The sequence below is a fragment of the Chiloscyllium plagiosum genome, unplaced genomic scaffold, assembly GCF_037043375.1.
Source record: "Chiloscyllium plagiosum isolate Xiang-an unplaced genomic scaffold, Cpla_swu_hap1 HiC_scaffold_30, whole genome shotgun sequence".
Taxonomy (NCBI): Eukaryota; Metazoa; Chordata; class Chondrichthyes; order Orectolobiformes; family Hemiscylliidae; genus Chiloscyllium; species Chiloscyllium plagiosum.
The window spans coordinates 6872684-6888990 of record NW_028270168.1 but is presented as its reverse complement, the minus strand read 5'-3'; the positions used below and the strand labels follow the sequence as shown (position 1 = coordinate 6888990).

At 43.3% G+C, this 16307-nt stretch overlaps 1 protein-coding gene and 1 non-coding gene across 8 annotated transcripts in view; both read right to left on the bottom strand.

Moving 5' to 3' along the window:
• The window catches only part of LOC122563483 (polycomb protein SCMH1-like), a 204065-nt gene that overhangs the window by 48426 nt on the left and 139332 nt on the right, over positions 1–16307 (bottom strand). The window lies entirely within an intron of this gene.
• trnas-uga (transfer RNA serine (anticodon UGA)) lies at positions 5549–5630 on the bottom strand. Its single transcript has one exon. It is a non-coding gene; the product is annotated as a tRNA-Ser (tRNA).

Here is a 16307-nt window from a genome sequence, read left to right as displayed (position 1 = left end):
GTTACTGAACTAATTACTGAAAGCAGACTGCAAGACTCCCAATTGACAACAGGCATTTGTTTTGACTTAAATTGATTTTTGAGAAAAACAAGAAATAAGACACAGAATGGGCACACTTGTCCATTGTATCACAAAACAGCAATGGTTAATGACCCCAGGGCCACAACCTGCCAGGTTCTGGCACCTTTATTTCTTTTTGTGCTGTGTTTGTGGGTTCATGTCCCACTCCAGGTCCTGAGCACAAAAATCGCAGGTTGCTCTCCGATGCACTACTCAGGGGGCACTGAATTGTCACAGATGCCATTTTCTGACTGAGATTTTAATGTGAGACCCTGTGTACATTTTTCAAAGAACAGCAGTGATGCCCTGGCTAATATTTAGATCTGAATCAACATCACAAACAAATGCTTATCTGGTTGTGCTCAAAATACATGAGGGCGGTGGTTGGACTTGAACTGAAACTGAACTGAACTTGCCACATAAACATTCTGACTGGAAGAGTTGTGTCCAGTGACTGTTCTTCAGAATTGACAGCAGCAAGAAAAGTTGATACTTATACTGACAATAAAGTGTGGGGTGTTAACAAGTGAATGGTTAGGTCAAGACAGAGCTGAGACAGAGAGAAGTAAAAGGTAGGCAGACAGAGGGATTGTTGATAGTAAGCCAGAGAAGAGGAGAAGCTATACAGCTGATAATGGGGGCTATAAGAAGTTGAAAATGGGTTGGCTGTGCTAAAAGCAACCCATTTCATGAGAGGACTCTGGGGGTGTGGGGATGGGTAAGAGACATGGATAGAGATGTTTGTGCTCTGACATTGTTAAACTCAATGTTGGCTTCTAAAGACTGTAGGAGGAGAAAGTGAGGACTGCAGATGCTGGAGATCAGAGCTGAAAATGTGTTGCTGGAAAAGTGCAGCAGGTCACTGTAACTGTAAAGACTGTAACTTGCTGAAGTGGAAGATGGGGTGTTGTTCCTCTAGCTCACGTTGAGCTTTTATCAAAGTTGTAAAAGGGATTAGCGAATACACCTGGTAAACAAGACCCAACTGTTGAGAATGCTTTCCTTTTGACAGGACCTCACCATTCTTTAAAACAAAAGTTTCACCGCTGGGGAGGCAGTAAAGGGGAACAAATCTGTACCGTGCTACTTGGCTGTGGAAAGGTGGTGTATGTCAATTGTATATATTACATGGAGGTGATTTGAAGGTAAGAGTTGCACTGACAATCTTGAGTCAGTGAGGCAATGGACCTGGAGGATAAAGTCACTTCTTGCTGCTAGAAATGCTCATTAGGTCATAACTAATAAGGTTGCAAAGACTCATTTTGAGCAAGTCTTTATTTTGATAGCAATTATCTTAAAGGGTTATTGCTATTAAATAGATTGTGCTCTGCAGTCCTGATTTTATAAAAACATTCACTTAAAAAAACATTCAGATTACTCCTTGATTTTAGCCTGTTTTTGCAATGGGTATCACACTTGCTAAAGTGAAAAGAACATTGGCACAACAGAGAAGATGGGATGGAAGTGGCTCTTGACTTGTCTCGTTTATCAGGATATAAGATTTCTTGTGGTACAGTGGTAGCATCTCTACTTCTGGGTCGGGAGATCTGGGTTCAAATCCCATCTGCTCCAGCGATAAGCAACAAAGTCACTGAACAGGTTGATTCAGAAATATCTATGATGGGGAATACTTATATCAAACAGGCCTCCAGTTGAATAGTTTCAATTGGCTGTGTTCATAGCCATTTCTTCAGTGTTATTGAAGAATTTCATCGAGGGGCACAGAATGGAGTTTCCTCTTTAATTTTCAAGAGACAGGTATGCTCAGTCAGATCAACACCTAAATCATAACAATTGTCAAGACCCACACGTCAACCACAGAATATAACCCATCCAATTACAAAACAGAACAAGGCCATTCAGCCCAACCAGTCTGTGCTGGTGTTTATACTTCACAAAAATCTCCTCAAAATCCATCTACCTCACTCTACAACAGGTCAGAACCCCAAATACTTACAAATGTATGTATTAAACTTTGAATTAAAAACCTGTGCATTTTTTTTTTAAAAAGCCTTATTATTCAGTAGCTGTCTTGAAAAAAACCATGTGTGGGATTATCCCGAGTTTCAAGGGAAAGTACAAAATGTCACATCTGAACTGTCAAGGAAATTTCAAACACTGACAAAGGGAGAGATGTCATTCGAAAACTGAGTAATGAATGGGGGTTTTCATACAGAGAGCTACCATAGATGCAATGGTATCTCTAGCTTACAACAGCCATTCTAAATAGAAAAAGGTCAAAAGCCCCAGTTACAATCTGGATACTAAGATGAGGGAGGTCATCCATTACTGAAGAAGTTCTCTCTTTTTTTATGGCTGCATCCTTCCAAATATTTATTCGGAGGAAATTTCTGACATCAGATGTCAGGCCAATAAGTTAGCAGCAGTAGAGGAATTAGGAGAGGTGAGGATGAACTGTGATCCCCTACATTCCCTTCCAAACATCAACCTTCAACAAAAAAAAACAAAGAAGTGTGGATGCTGGAGATCTGAAACAAAAACAGACAGTGCTGGAGAAACTCAGCAGGTCTGGCAGCATCTGTGGGGAGAGAATGAGAGTTCGAGCTTGAATCCTGAAATTTGACTCTGATCAACCTTCCACATAAAGGTTCTGCATCAATTGGACTTCACAGTCCCAATTCTGGACAATTTCCAAAGACTGGAAAATATTTCAAGAAGCATTGATCAGAACAAATTCAAAATTCTGGCTTTTTCCCATGCGGAAAGTGAGTTTGGTTGGCATAGTGGTTAGCACTGCTGCCTCACAGCACCATGAACCCAGGTTCAATACCACCCTAGGGTGACTGTGTGAAATTTACACATTCTCCTCTTGTCTCCATGGGTTTCGTCCGGGTGCTCCACAGTCCAAAGGCAAACAGGTTAGAGTGGATTGGCCATGCTAAGTTGTTCATAGTATCCAGGGACATGCAGCCGAGGTAGATTAGCCATGGGAAATACAGGGACAGGATAGGTAGGTGGGTTTGGGTGAGATGCTGTTTGGAGGGTCAGTGTGGACTTGATGGGCCAAATGGCCTGCTTCCATACTGTAGGGATCCTAAGAGTCAGCTTTGGATTTTGGACCTTCCTGATTTATCCCTTTTGGCCCATTTTACAGCGTCCTCAGGGGAACCTGTCACATGAAGTACTTACTAGGAAGTGACAGTAAGCCATGGATAAAGACTGCTCTCTCAACCTGTTTGGTGTAATAATAATACTGTTCCTTTTCGCTCTGATGAGATGACTGAGATCAGAGCCTCACTTTGCAGCTCCCACACAAAATGTTTTATCAACAGACTGCCATCAGAACAAAATCCACTCAAATCCCGTTGCCTCATTTGATATCTGAAAGAGAAAAGGTCTCAATTCTTTGCTCACAACATCAGAAAACAGGACCTTCTTTGTCACATGATCTGATCTGAACAAAGAACAGTTTGATTAGAAAAGTCAGGATTTAATAAGAACCATTCTTATCTCAGACTCTCGGAATCAGAAACTACTGAAGTCCATCTTTCAAAACATATCCTAAGTGTGCTGCATGGACAGTTTTGGCAGGGGGTTGGTGTGAGGAGAAGGTTGTGTTGTGGTACAGGTATCACCACAACACATGGCCCAAGAACACTGACTGTGTTGCAATAAATACGTAACACGGTGGACTGCTTTAGATTTATAAGGCACACATGAATGAAATAAAATTGTATTATTTGGCACACTTTGCAATTTTCCATGGCCATTGTTAATTAGAGCATTTCTATCACAGGGAGAGTACTGTTGCAGAATAGAACAAAAATTGAAGTTCTTCAAAACCACATGTTTATTAGGTATTACCTTTCAAATGTTAAAGAAAAGGTTAAATTCAACATTTGACAAAGCAAGAGGGAGAAATGAAAATACAATAAAACACAAGTTTCCCATTGCTTACTCTCTAGGCTGTGAAAGACCATTTCATCGGCACAGCTCCCACACAATCATGAGAGTGAATACATGGGCTGTTCTGGGTTGAGATAGAATACAGAGCAGTACAAAGCACACAAACAATACCTGGAGTTCAACACTGTTGACTGAGAAGATATCAAGAAGTCTGTGGCTGGCGTTTTGCTGAACAATTCGAGGATCGTCCAACCATGTTCGGATTGTAATCTGTAAAGCTGCTCTCTCCACCACTTCTTAACAAGAGTGTGACCTGGCTCTTTACATCCCGCACTTCCCCCTCCCCCCCACCCCCACCCCTCTCTCTCACACACACACACATTCTCAGCTGGAAATGTGACAAATCATAAATACTGCAAAACAGCTGGCCGTACTATCCAGCCTCATTTAAAACCACTCCCAGTAGAGTCAGAAACTTTGTTTCCTCAAAACACGAGACAGTGTAAATTTGGCTCAAGTGTATCCAACACCTGGATGAGACCATAATAAAGACTGCCGTTATTTCTAATCTATCCTCACAACTGCCTGTGTTCACAGCAGCTCCTCCTGATACATTGCTAGCCTTGAACTGTCTGCTCTAACTGGAGTTATCCATTGTTCCATGACTCCCACCTTTCTGTAACCAGTTCAGCGTTTATCCAGCCAACTGATCCAAGACCAAATCTGCAAGGAGGAGTCAGTGACAGTGTCTATGTGACTCCCCCCCACCTTGCCTAACACGTACACACACAAATTCTGATTTCTCTCCACAGATCCTGACAGGCCTGCTGAGCTTCTCTAGCAATTTCTCGTTTTATTCAGGAGGCCTTTTGCCCACTCATATCTTCATTTACAACTGGAGGAAATATGAGACTGTCGGAAAGGCGTGAAACAGAGAGCAGCAGGAAAACACAAGCTTGTATTTTAATTAAACACTTTCTGTGTTCCTCAGTCTGCTTCTCTGCTGCAAAAAAAGGTCAAGTTTTTCCAGCTTGCTTTGCTCCCCTTTTGGAGCCTGCAGATAAACTTATGTCTTTTAAAATTCACTCACTTTATTGTCCTCAAGAAAATGGTGGTGAGCTGTTTTCTTGAGTCAATGCAGCCCATGTGCTGTAGGTAGATGTACAATGCATTAGGAAGCGAGTTCAAGGAAGTTGACCCAGTGACTGTGAAGGAATGGCAATATATTTCCAAATCAGGATGGTGAGCGGCTTGGAGGGGAACTTGCAGGTGGTGGTAGATTAGATTACTTACAGTGTGGAAACAGGCCCTTCGGCCCAACAAGTCCACACCACCCCGCCGAAGCGCAACCCACCCAGACCCCTACATTTACCCCTTACCTAACACTACGGGCAATTAGCATGGCCAATTCACCTGACCTGCACATCTTTGGACTGTGGGAGGAAACCGGAGCACCCAGACGAAACCCACGCAGACACGGGTGGAACGTGCAAACTCCACACAGTCAGTCGCCTGAGGCGGGAATTGAACCCGGGTCTCTGGCGCTGTGAGGCAGCAGTGCTAACCACTGTGCCACTGTGCCGCCCACAAAGCAGAGAATATCGTGAAGTTCACGCTCATTCGTAGTTGATAGGACTCGAACCTGCATGGGAATACCCCAATGGATTTCAAGTCCATCGCCTTAACCACTCGGCCACAACTACAGATTAAGGTGTTCCCAAGTATCTGCTGCCCTTGTCCTGAGCAGCCACGGGATTGCTAAGCCTTGCTGAAATGCTGTAGTTGGTGGTGGATGTAGTACCAATCAAGCTGCTGCTTTCTCCTGGATAGTGCCAAGGTTCTAGAGTGTTGTTGGAGCTGCACTCACCCAGGCAAGTGGGCAGTATTCCATCATACTGCTGATTTGTGCCTTGCAGATGGTGGACAGGCTTTGGGGAGTCAGGATGTGAGTTACTCACCACAGATCATTCTATATCTGTTTGAAAACTGCATATTTAACTGAAAGCATTTTTCTCTCTTCTTCATGGCCAACACACCTGGTGCATTGTTAATATTTTCCAGTTCTGAAGAAAGGTCATTGATCTGAAAATGTCAACTGTTTGTCTCTCCACAGATGCTACCAGATCTGAATATTTCCAACATTGTCTGTGTTACTTCAACTTTCCAAAACTTGCACTATTCTGCTTTAATTGTTTTTTTTTTCATTTTGATTTTCTGTTTTTCCAATCTTCCCCTGTTTTCCAAAGGGTTTCACAACCAATGAAGCACGTTCTTACTGCAATGAAAAAATGTAGCAGATAATTTGCACACAGCAAGCTCCCACAAAAGGCAAAGTGAGAATGACCTGGGAATCTGTGTTTGTGATGTTGCCTGAGGAACAATTTTGATTAGAACATCAAGGAGAACTCGTCTGCCCTTCATCAAAGTAGCACCAATATAGGATCTTTTATACTAACTCTAGATGACAGGCATGCACTCAATTCAATGCCTCTTCTAAGAAACTGTACCCTTAACAGTCCAACACTCCCTCTTTACCACTTAAGTCCAGATCACTGAGCTCCTCTCCTGCAGTGGGATTTGAATGTACAACTTTCTGACTCAAAGGCACAAGTATTACTCACAGTGGCTAGCACTGCTGCCTCACTGCGCCAGGGACCTGGGTTCGATTCCCGCCTTGGGTGACTGTCTGTGTGGAGTTTGCACATTCTCCCTGTGACTGCAGGGTTTCCTCTGGGTGCTCTAGCTTTCTCCCACAGTCACAAAGATGTGCAGGTTAGGTGGATTGGTCATGCTAAATTGCCCATTGTGTTAGGTGCATTACTCACAGGTAAATATAGAGTCTGGGTGGGTTACTCCTTGGAGGGTCGGTGCGTACCTGTTGGGCCAAATGGCCTGTTTCCATATGGTAAGGAATCTAAATCAAATCCAAGGAATCTAAGTTAGCAATGTATTTATCCAAATACAGTCCGAGATCAAAAATCACACAATACCGGGTTATAGTCCAACAAGTTTATTGCAAATCACAAGCTAGGCGGCACGGTGGTACAGTGGTTAGCACTGTTGCCTCACAGCGCCAGAGACCCGGGTTCAATTCCCGCCTCAGGCGACTGACTGTGTGGAGTTTGCACATTCTCCCTGTGTCTGCGTGGGTTTCCTCCGGGTGCTCCGGTTTCCTCCCACAGTCCAAAGATGTGCAGGTTAAGTGAACTGGCAATGCTAAATTGCCTGTAGTGTTGGTTGAAGGGGTAAAATGTAGGGGAATGGGTCTGGGTGGGTTGCGCTTCAGCAGGTTGGTGTGGACTTGTTGGGCCGAAGGGCCTGTTTCCACACTGTAAAGTAATTTAATCTTTTGAAGTGCTGCCTCTTCATCGGAAAGCTTCTAATTTCAAATAAACCTGTTGGACTATAACCTGGTATCGTGTCACTTCTGACCTTGTCCACCCCAGTTCAACACTGACTCCTCCATGTTAAGACAGTCTAAACAGCTGAAAGAGTAGGATAGAAATTCCAGCAGTAAACTGACAAACAGTGGCATTCTAATCGTGTTTTAAGCAACACACATGCAAGATCAATCGCTCCTCAATCTTAAACTGGATAATTCCAGTGAGCTTTGAAAGGAAGTACTATTGCTAATATCATTGCTTTCATAGAAATATTATTAATATATGTATCGAAGCTTCTTTTTAAAACCGTGGAAGGCATCATGAGGGGATAAACTGGATTTTTATGCAATAATTGCATAACCAGCACCAAACAAAAAGCTGGGACTTCCAAAAGATATCAAATGAGCTCACTGCACTGGATGCATTGCTTCATGGCATCTAGCCAGTATCACAAGAGTTTCACTCTTTGTATTTGACATCTCAGTCAAGAGTGACTGTCCATCAGAGAAAAGTGAATGTGCTGACACAATAATGTTGTAAATTGGTTAGCCCGGAAGATAAATTCCGAAAGTGCAGGAGTCTCCCATGTGCCTGGCGTGGTCAAGTCCCAATAGCAGACATTACAGTTTTTTGCTGCCACACCAGCTGAATTGCTCAATTGTGCTTTTGCAGCTTTCTACCCCTGGGCTATAAGAGAATACGGAACTCTCCAATGCCTTATCCCCTGACTGGCCGTTCTACTGGGAGCTCCTGGAATTCTCCCTCACAATTCTTTTGTCTTCTTCACCTATTTTAACAACACCTTTCCAACACCTAGTGTCCTTCAACTTATTTACTTAGTTTCCAACTTCAGTCCCTGCCTGAATCATTGATATTTTACGGGACAGTTTTCTACCTCCCACAAAGCACCTTACACAGTCACTGCCAGTGACTGGCATTGCACATATTTGCTAATCAACCTGTTCAGGGATGTTCTCACATTCTCTGGAGTAAGTAGGACTTGAACCGGGATCTTCTGGTCCAGAACCAGTGGCTCAGTGGTTAGCACTGCTGCCTCACAGTGCCAGGAACCCGGGTTCAATTCCAGTCTTGGGTGACTGTTTGAGTAGAGTTTGCACATTCTCTCCGTGTCTGTGCGGGTTTCCTCCCACAATCCAAAGATGTGCAGTTTAGGTGAAGTGACTGTCCTACATTGCCCATAGCGCTCAGGGATGTATAGGTTAGGTGCATTAGTCAGGGCTAAGTATAGTGTAGGGGAATGGGTCTGGGTGGGTTACTCTTGGGAGAGCCAGTGTGGATTTATGGGGCCGAATGGCCTGTTTCCACACTGTAGGGATTCCATTGAGAAGCAGGGATACTACCACTGTGCTATAAGAGCCTCTACATTTGCTAATTGAGTCATTTTCTAACCAACCTGTGCAGACATATGATTACACATCTCTGAAGGAGGTGGAACTTGAACTGGCCCTCCTAGTTCAGAGATATGGACACTACAACTGCACTTCATGAGCCCCTAACATGGCAAATAAAAAAATTATTAACCTACTTTCTAATATGCTAGTTTTTTTTTGCCTGTTACAGGTTGCACCCTGATACTTTATTAACACCCCAACCTGCCCCCATTTCTGCCCTTTAACCATCTCTCCTGAATGACAGAAAGTAGCTAATGACAACCCACAGAAATATACCACTTCCACTAACAATTCATCACTGGAGTTAGCAGTACACAATGTTCCACTAGCCTGGTTGGCTTTACTCAGCAGTTTTTATATGTATGCTCCAACAAAACATGCCTCTTGAGTAGGGCCTGTAACAACATATCAAGCTTGAGATAGACCTGGAACAGAGACCAAATGAAAAATGTACCCAAAAAGAGGCTTATTAAAGCAGCAGTTCCTTCGGCAATAAGGCATTTTCCATACAGGCTTCCTAAATTGACAGTTTGCAGTTGGCTCTTGGGTCAAAACAGAGCATGGTACGGTGGCTCAGTGGTTAGCACTGCTGCCTCACTGCCTCAGGGACCGGGGTTTGATTCCAGTCTCAGGAAATTGTCTGTGTGGGTTCCCACAGTCCAAGTACGTGTAGGTTAGTTGGACTACCCGTAGTGTTCAGAGATGTGCAGGTTGGCTGGATGAACCATGGGAAATGCAGGGTTACACGGATGGGGTGGGATGCCCATACAACACAAAACCTGTGCACTCAGACCATAAGACATAGGAGTGGAAGTAAGGCCATTCAGCCCATCGAGTCCACTCTGCCATTTAATCACAACTCCACTTACCTGCACTCTCCCCGTAGCCCTTAATTCCTTGCAAGATCAAGAATTTATCAGTCTCTGCCTTGAAGACTTTTAACATCCTGGCCTCCACTGCGCTCCGTGGCAATGGATTCCACAGGCCCACCACACTCTAGCTGAAGAAATGTCTCCTCATTTCCATTCTAAATTAACCCCTTCTAACTCTAAGGCTGTGCCCACAGGTTCTAGTCTCCCCGCCTAATGGAAACAATTTGCCAACGTCCACCCTTTCTAAGCCATGCATTATCTCATAATTTTCTATTAGATCTCCCCTCAAACTTCTAAACTCTAATGAATACAATCCCAGGATTCTCAGCCTTTCATCGTATGTTAGGTTTACCATTCCAGGGATCATCCGTTTGAATCTCTGCTCCAGTGCCAATATGTCCTTCCTGAATTGTGCGGCCCAAAATTGGACACAGTATTCTAAATGGGGCCTAATCAGAGCTTTATAAAGTCTCAGAAGCACATCGCTTCCTTTAAATTCCAACCCTCTTGAGATACATGACAACATTACATTCGCTTTCTTAATCACGGACTCAACCTGCAAGTTAACCTTGAGAGAATCCTGGACTAGCACTCCCAGATCCCTTCGTACTTTGGATTTATGAATTTTCTCACCGTTTAGAAAGTAGTCCATGCCTGTATTCTTTTTTCCAAAGTGCAAGACCTCGCATTTGCTCACGTTGAATTTCATCAGCCATTTCCTGGACCACTCTCCTGAACTGTCTAAATCTTTCTGCAGCCTCCCACCTCCTCAGTACTACCTGCCTGTCCGCCTAACTTCGTATCATCAGCAAACTTCGCCAGAATGCCCCCAGTTCCTTCATCCAGATCATTAATATATAATGTGTACAGCTGCGGCCCCAACATATCACTTGTCACTAGCTGCCATTCCAAAAAAGAATCTTTTAACCCAACTCTCTGCCTTCTGTCACACAGCCAATCCTTAATCAATGCCAGTAGCTTATCTCGAACACCATGGGCCCTCACCTTACTCAGCAGCCTCCCGTGAGGCACCTGATCAAAAGCCTTTTGGAAGTCTAGGTAGATAACATCCACTGGGTTTCCCCGGTCTAATCTACTTGTTACCTCTTCAAAGAATTCTAACAAGTTTGTCAGGCCTGACTGCCTCCTACTAAATCCATGCTGACTTGTTCTAATCTGACCCTGCACTTCCAAAAATTTAGAAATGTCATCCTTAACGATGGATTCTAGAATTTTGCCAACAATCAGGGTTAGGCTAATCGGCCAATAATTTTCCATCTTTTGTCTTGATCCTTTATTGAACAAGGGGGTTACAACAGTCATTTTCCAATCATGTGGAACATTCCCTGACTCCAGTGACTTTTGAAAGATCTCAACCAGTGCCTCCGCTATTTCCTCGGCCACCTCACTCAGAACTCTAGGATGTAGCCAATCGGGCTACATTTTAGACTTTTTAGCTTTTCTAGCACTTTCTCTTTTGTAACGGCTACCATACTTGACTCTGCCCGAGTCTCCTTAACTGTTGGGATATTACTCATGTCTTCCACTGTGAAGATTGATGTAAAGTACGTATTATGTTCTTCAGCTATTTCCTTATCTCCCAGCACTAGCCTTCCTGCACCAATTTGAAGCGGCCCAATGTCTACTTTTGCCTCTCATTTGTTTCTTATGTATTGAAAGAAACTTTTACTATCATTTCTAATATTACTGGCCATCCTACCTTCATGTTTGATCCTCTCCTTCCTTTTTTCCCTCTTTGTTATCCTCTGTTTGTTTTTGTAGTTTTCCCACTTTATAGGCTCTCTTTCTTTGATACATTTTCTGATTTCCTTTGTCAGCCATGGCTGTCTAATCTCCCAACATCCCCCCCCCACCCTCCCCGAGCCAACCTCCCGGATAAATCTTTCTTTTCTTTGGGATGTACCTCTGTACTGTGTCCTCAATTACACCCAGAAACTCCTGCCATTGTTGCTCTACTGTCTTTCCTGCAAGGCTCTGCTTCCAGTCAATTTTCGTCAGTTCCTCCCTTATGTCCCTGTAATTACCTTTATTTAACTGTAACACCATTACATCTGATTTTGTCTTCTCTCTTTCAAACTGCAGACTGAACGCTACCATATTATGATCGCTGCCTCCTAAGTGTTCCCTTACTTTAAGATCTTTTATAAAGTCTGGTTCATTACATCGCACTAAGTTCAGAATAGCCTGCTCCCTTGTGTGCTCCATCACAAGCTGTTCCAAAAAGCCATCCTGTAAGCATTCTTAGAATTCCCTTTCTTTGGATCCACCAGCAACATTATTCACCCAGTCCACCTGCATATCGAAGTTCCCCGTGATCACCGTGACCTTGCCTTTCTGACATGCCGTATCTATGTCCTGGTGCATCTTGCGCCCCTGGTCCTGACCACTGCTGGGAGAGCTGTACATAACTCCCATTATGGTTTTTTTTTTGCCTTTGTGGTTCCTCAACTCCACCCACACAGACTCCACATCATCTGACCCCATGTCATTCAGTGCCAGAGATTTAATTTCATTCTTAACTAACAAGAACATCCCGCTCCCTCTGTCCACCTCCCTGTCTTTTTGATAAGTTGTAAATCTTGGATGTTTAACTGCCAGTCCTGAACCCCCTGCAACCATGTCTCTGTGATGCCTACCACACCATAATCATTCATGATGATTTGTGCTGTTAACTTATCTACTTTGTTACAAATACTATGAGGATTCAGGTAAAGCACCTTAATGCTAATTTTCTTATCTTCATGATTTCCAACATCTCTAGTAATTTATGTCCTAAGTTATCCTTCCTTTTTGCTTCATTCCTAGTTTGCCTTGAACTTCAACCCTGCACACATGCTAACCTGCTGCTTATCTTTCTACTTGACTCCATACTCCCTGTTGCTTTCCCTTTCCCTTCCCCCCGCCTCACAAGTTTAAAGTCCTAGTGATCACCCTACTTATCCTTTTCGCCAGAACACTGGTTCCAGATCTGTTCAGGTGGAGACCGTCCCACCAATTCCAAAACTATGCCAATGTTCCATGAAATGGAATTCCTCTTTCCCACACCAATCTCTTAGCCACAAGTTTTACTTCCCTAATTTTCTTATCCCTATGCCAATTAGCATGTGGCTTGGGCAGTAGCCCAGAGATTGTGACCCTCGAGGACCTGTTCTTCAATTTCCTTCCGAGTGCTTGATAATCCCCAAACAGGTCCTCCTTCCTAGCCTTGCCTATGTTGTATGTGCCAATGTGGACCACAACAACTGGATCCTCTCCCTCCCGCTCCAATATCCTTTCAAGCCGTCCGGAGATGTCCTGCACCCTGGCACTGGGCAGGACTCCCAATCCGACTCACAAAGGATATTATCTGTCCCCTAATTATAGAATCCCCTATAACAACTACTTGTCTTTTTGCTCCCCCTCTTGAATGGCCTTCTGCACCATGGTGCCGTGGGCAGCTGGTTCATCCTGTCCACAGCCCTTTGCCTCATCCATACAGGGAGCAAAAATCTTATCCATTTCACATCAACATTTGACAGATGATTATTTCACAATTGCAAAGTCACTCACAGTTTAGAGCTTGTTCAGCTTCTGGCTAACGTCAGAACGCCTAGCACTTTGCTTTCAGTGTGTTGCACATTGGCATGTTAGCGAAACACCAGCACGATGAAAAGTAACATCTGCAGAGCCCCACTTCCAACGGGCTGCATCATGCATGTCCCCCAAGATTTCATCATGCAAATTCAGCCCTAAAAACAGAATCGTGGCAGCCAAATGTGTTTTGACCAGAAATAAAAACAGGAGACAAGTGGAAGGATGCAACTATCATGTTCACACTCCCAGGAGGCTCACCGTTTTGAGGGAGTCATTACAAAGGTTTGAGCAGGCAGTTAGAAGACAATTAACACAAGGCTGCAGGCCTCATTTCCCATCGCTCGGGAGCAAGCCCCACTGATGTCTCTCTGGGACGACAGATGTAAAGAGTAATTTGTCCATCCTGCTACAGTGTGGTTTCCTCCCAAAATATTACTTCCAACCAGATATCCCAACCCAATCTAGTCCCATTTGCCAGCATTTGGCCCATATCTCGCAAACCCTTCCTATTCACATACCCATCCAGATGCCTTCTAAATGCTGTAATTGTACCAGCCTCCACCACTTCCTCTAGCAGCTCATTCCATACACGCACCACCCTCTCTGTAAAAACAGTTGCCCCTTAGGTCCCTTTTAAATCTTTCCCCTCTCACCCTAAACCTATGTGACCAACATTAAAAAGGTGAGGAAAGAAATCAGGGAGAAGTGACTGGCAGAGCTTGTATTTTTAAATCTCTACGGATTGTAGGACAAAGAGAAGATTGCAGGTATCAGAAACACTCATATCTTACTGATCAATGAGCTAATATCTAGGATCTGAAGACAGTGAGGACTGCAGATGCTTGAAGCCAGAATCAATAGATGTGAATCTGGAAAAGCACAGCAAGTCAGACAGCATCGGAAGAGCAGGAAAATCGACGTTTCAGGCAAAAGCCCTTCACCAGGAATCTGACCTAATATCTGGGATCATTCCCCGATTCATTCATTCTTTCATCTTTCCCAATTAGTTCAAAGTTGTAAGCAACAGCCATTGTATATTCACACTTCATAAACCTGGCAACCATTTCTGTCTTTTCAAATCCTCCGCACAAGATTTCTTCCATCCATGTAAGAATTGTGAAACAAAAACACAAATTCCTGGAGAAACTCAGCAGATCTGACAGCATCTGTGAAAAGAAAGCAGAGTTATCTATTCGACTCCAGTGACTTGTCATCAGAAACATTAACTCTGCTTTCTTCCCAAAGATGTTGTCAGACCTGCTGAGTTTTACCAGCAATTTCTGGCTTTGTTTCAGATCACCAGCATCCGCAGTTCTCTATTTCATTTTGGGGTATGGATTGTGTTTTCTTACAGCATTCACCCATTCTTGATAGTTTTTAATCACAATTTTCTAAACTGGAAAGTTATAATAATCTTTAAAATTATTTTAAAGATTACTTTATTGTAAAAATAAATGATATGAGTGAACAAATATTTAGATGTACAATTATTAAATACCACAAAACCGTGCTGATTTTAAACTGAAACAAGTCAAAGATTTAAAACACTTGAGTAAAAATAACTGTGTAGATGGGCAGCACACAGTATTTCATAAATTTTACGCTTCAGCTACAGAGCAACTAATTTTACAATACCTCAAAGAAATCAGAGATCTCTGATTGCTAACAGCAGAGAGGTTATGCTGGAAATGTATGAAATGCTGGTTAGGCCACAACGAGTGAACTGAATGCAGTTCTAGTCCTCACACTGTTGGAGGATATAGGGGCAGTCAAGAGAGTCCAGAGGAGATTCACCAGGATGCTGCCTGGATTGGAGGGCCTGAGCTCTAAGGAGAGATTGGATAGGTTAGGGTTATTTTCCTTGGAGCGGTGAAGATCAAGAGGGAACCCAATAGAGTTGTATAAGATTATGACGGACATCAATGGTGTGGAAAGGAAGACACTTTTTTTCATTAGTATAATGGGGAATAACCAGGTGTTAGATGGCTAACCAAGAGATAGATGGCTAAGCAGAGAGTTAAGGAGAATTTGTTTCATTTAGAGGGTAGTGGGTGTCTGGAACTCACTACCTGAAAGGATGATTGAATCAGAAACTCTCATAACATTTAAGCACTACTTAGAAATTCACTTGTGTTGTCATAGCCTCCAGAGCTATGGGCAAAGAGCTAGAAAATGGGATTCATGCAGTTAAATCTTTGATTACTGACCCGGACATGATGGGCCGTTGTCTTCTACTGTACTGTAAATGACTGTGCGTATATATTGAAATTTAGCTTAACAGGACGTTGATCTTAAGTACCATATTACATAGAAGGTGCAGCACAAACTGCCCATTCTGTTGAACTGGTCCAGGCTTTATGTTCCACATCAGCCTCCTCTCATCTCTCTCTCTCTCTCTCTCTTCGTCCTATCCTATCAGCATCACTTTCCATTCCATTATCCTTCATGTGTTTACATAGCTTCCTCTGAAAAGTGTGATTACTCCATGTGGAAGCTATTTTCACATTCTAATCTCTCTCCCTTTAAGACATTTCTCTTCAGGATTAATGAGTTACCAAGTTATGTTTCATTGGCCTGAGCTTTGGTGATACCTGCAAGTGGAAACACCCTATCAAATTCTTCTACAACCTTAACAACATCTACCTAATGGCAGAGGAAAAGGTTTCAGCCATTTCAGTCAGAATTCAGTATTTGCCCTATTCCAGTTCAGCACAATAATCCAGGGCAATATAGCGGGCTCAGTGGTCAATAATGCTGCCTCACAAATGCCAGGGACCCAGCTTCAACTCCACCCTCGGGTGATAGTCTGTGTGGAGTTTGTACCTTCTCCCTGTGTCTGTGTGGACTGGGCATGCTAAATTGCTCACAGTGTCCAGGAATATGCATTTTTGATGGATTAGCCATGGCAAATGCTCTTCAGAAAGTCGGAGTAGATCGATGGGCTGAATGGCTTACTTCCACACTGCAGGGATTCTATGATGCTATGAACATCTGTTTAAATGTGGACAAGAGTAATGTTAATACAGTGACAGTGATAAGCAACATAAGATACAGAAGGATAACTAGCCCATTGAGTTCTCTCCACCATTCAATGGGATCATGGCTGATCTGATATTCCT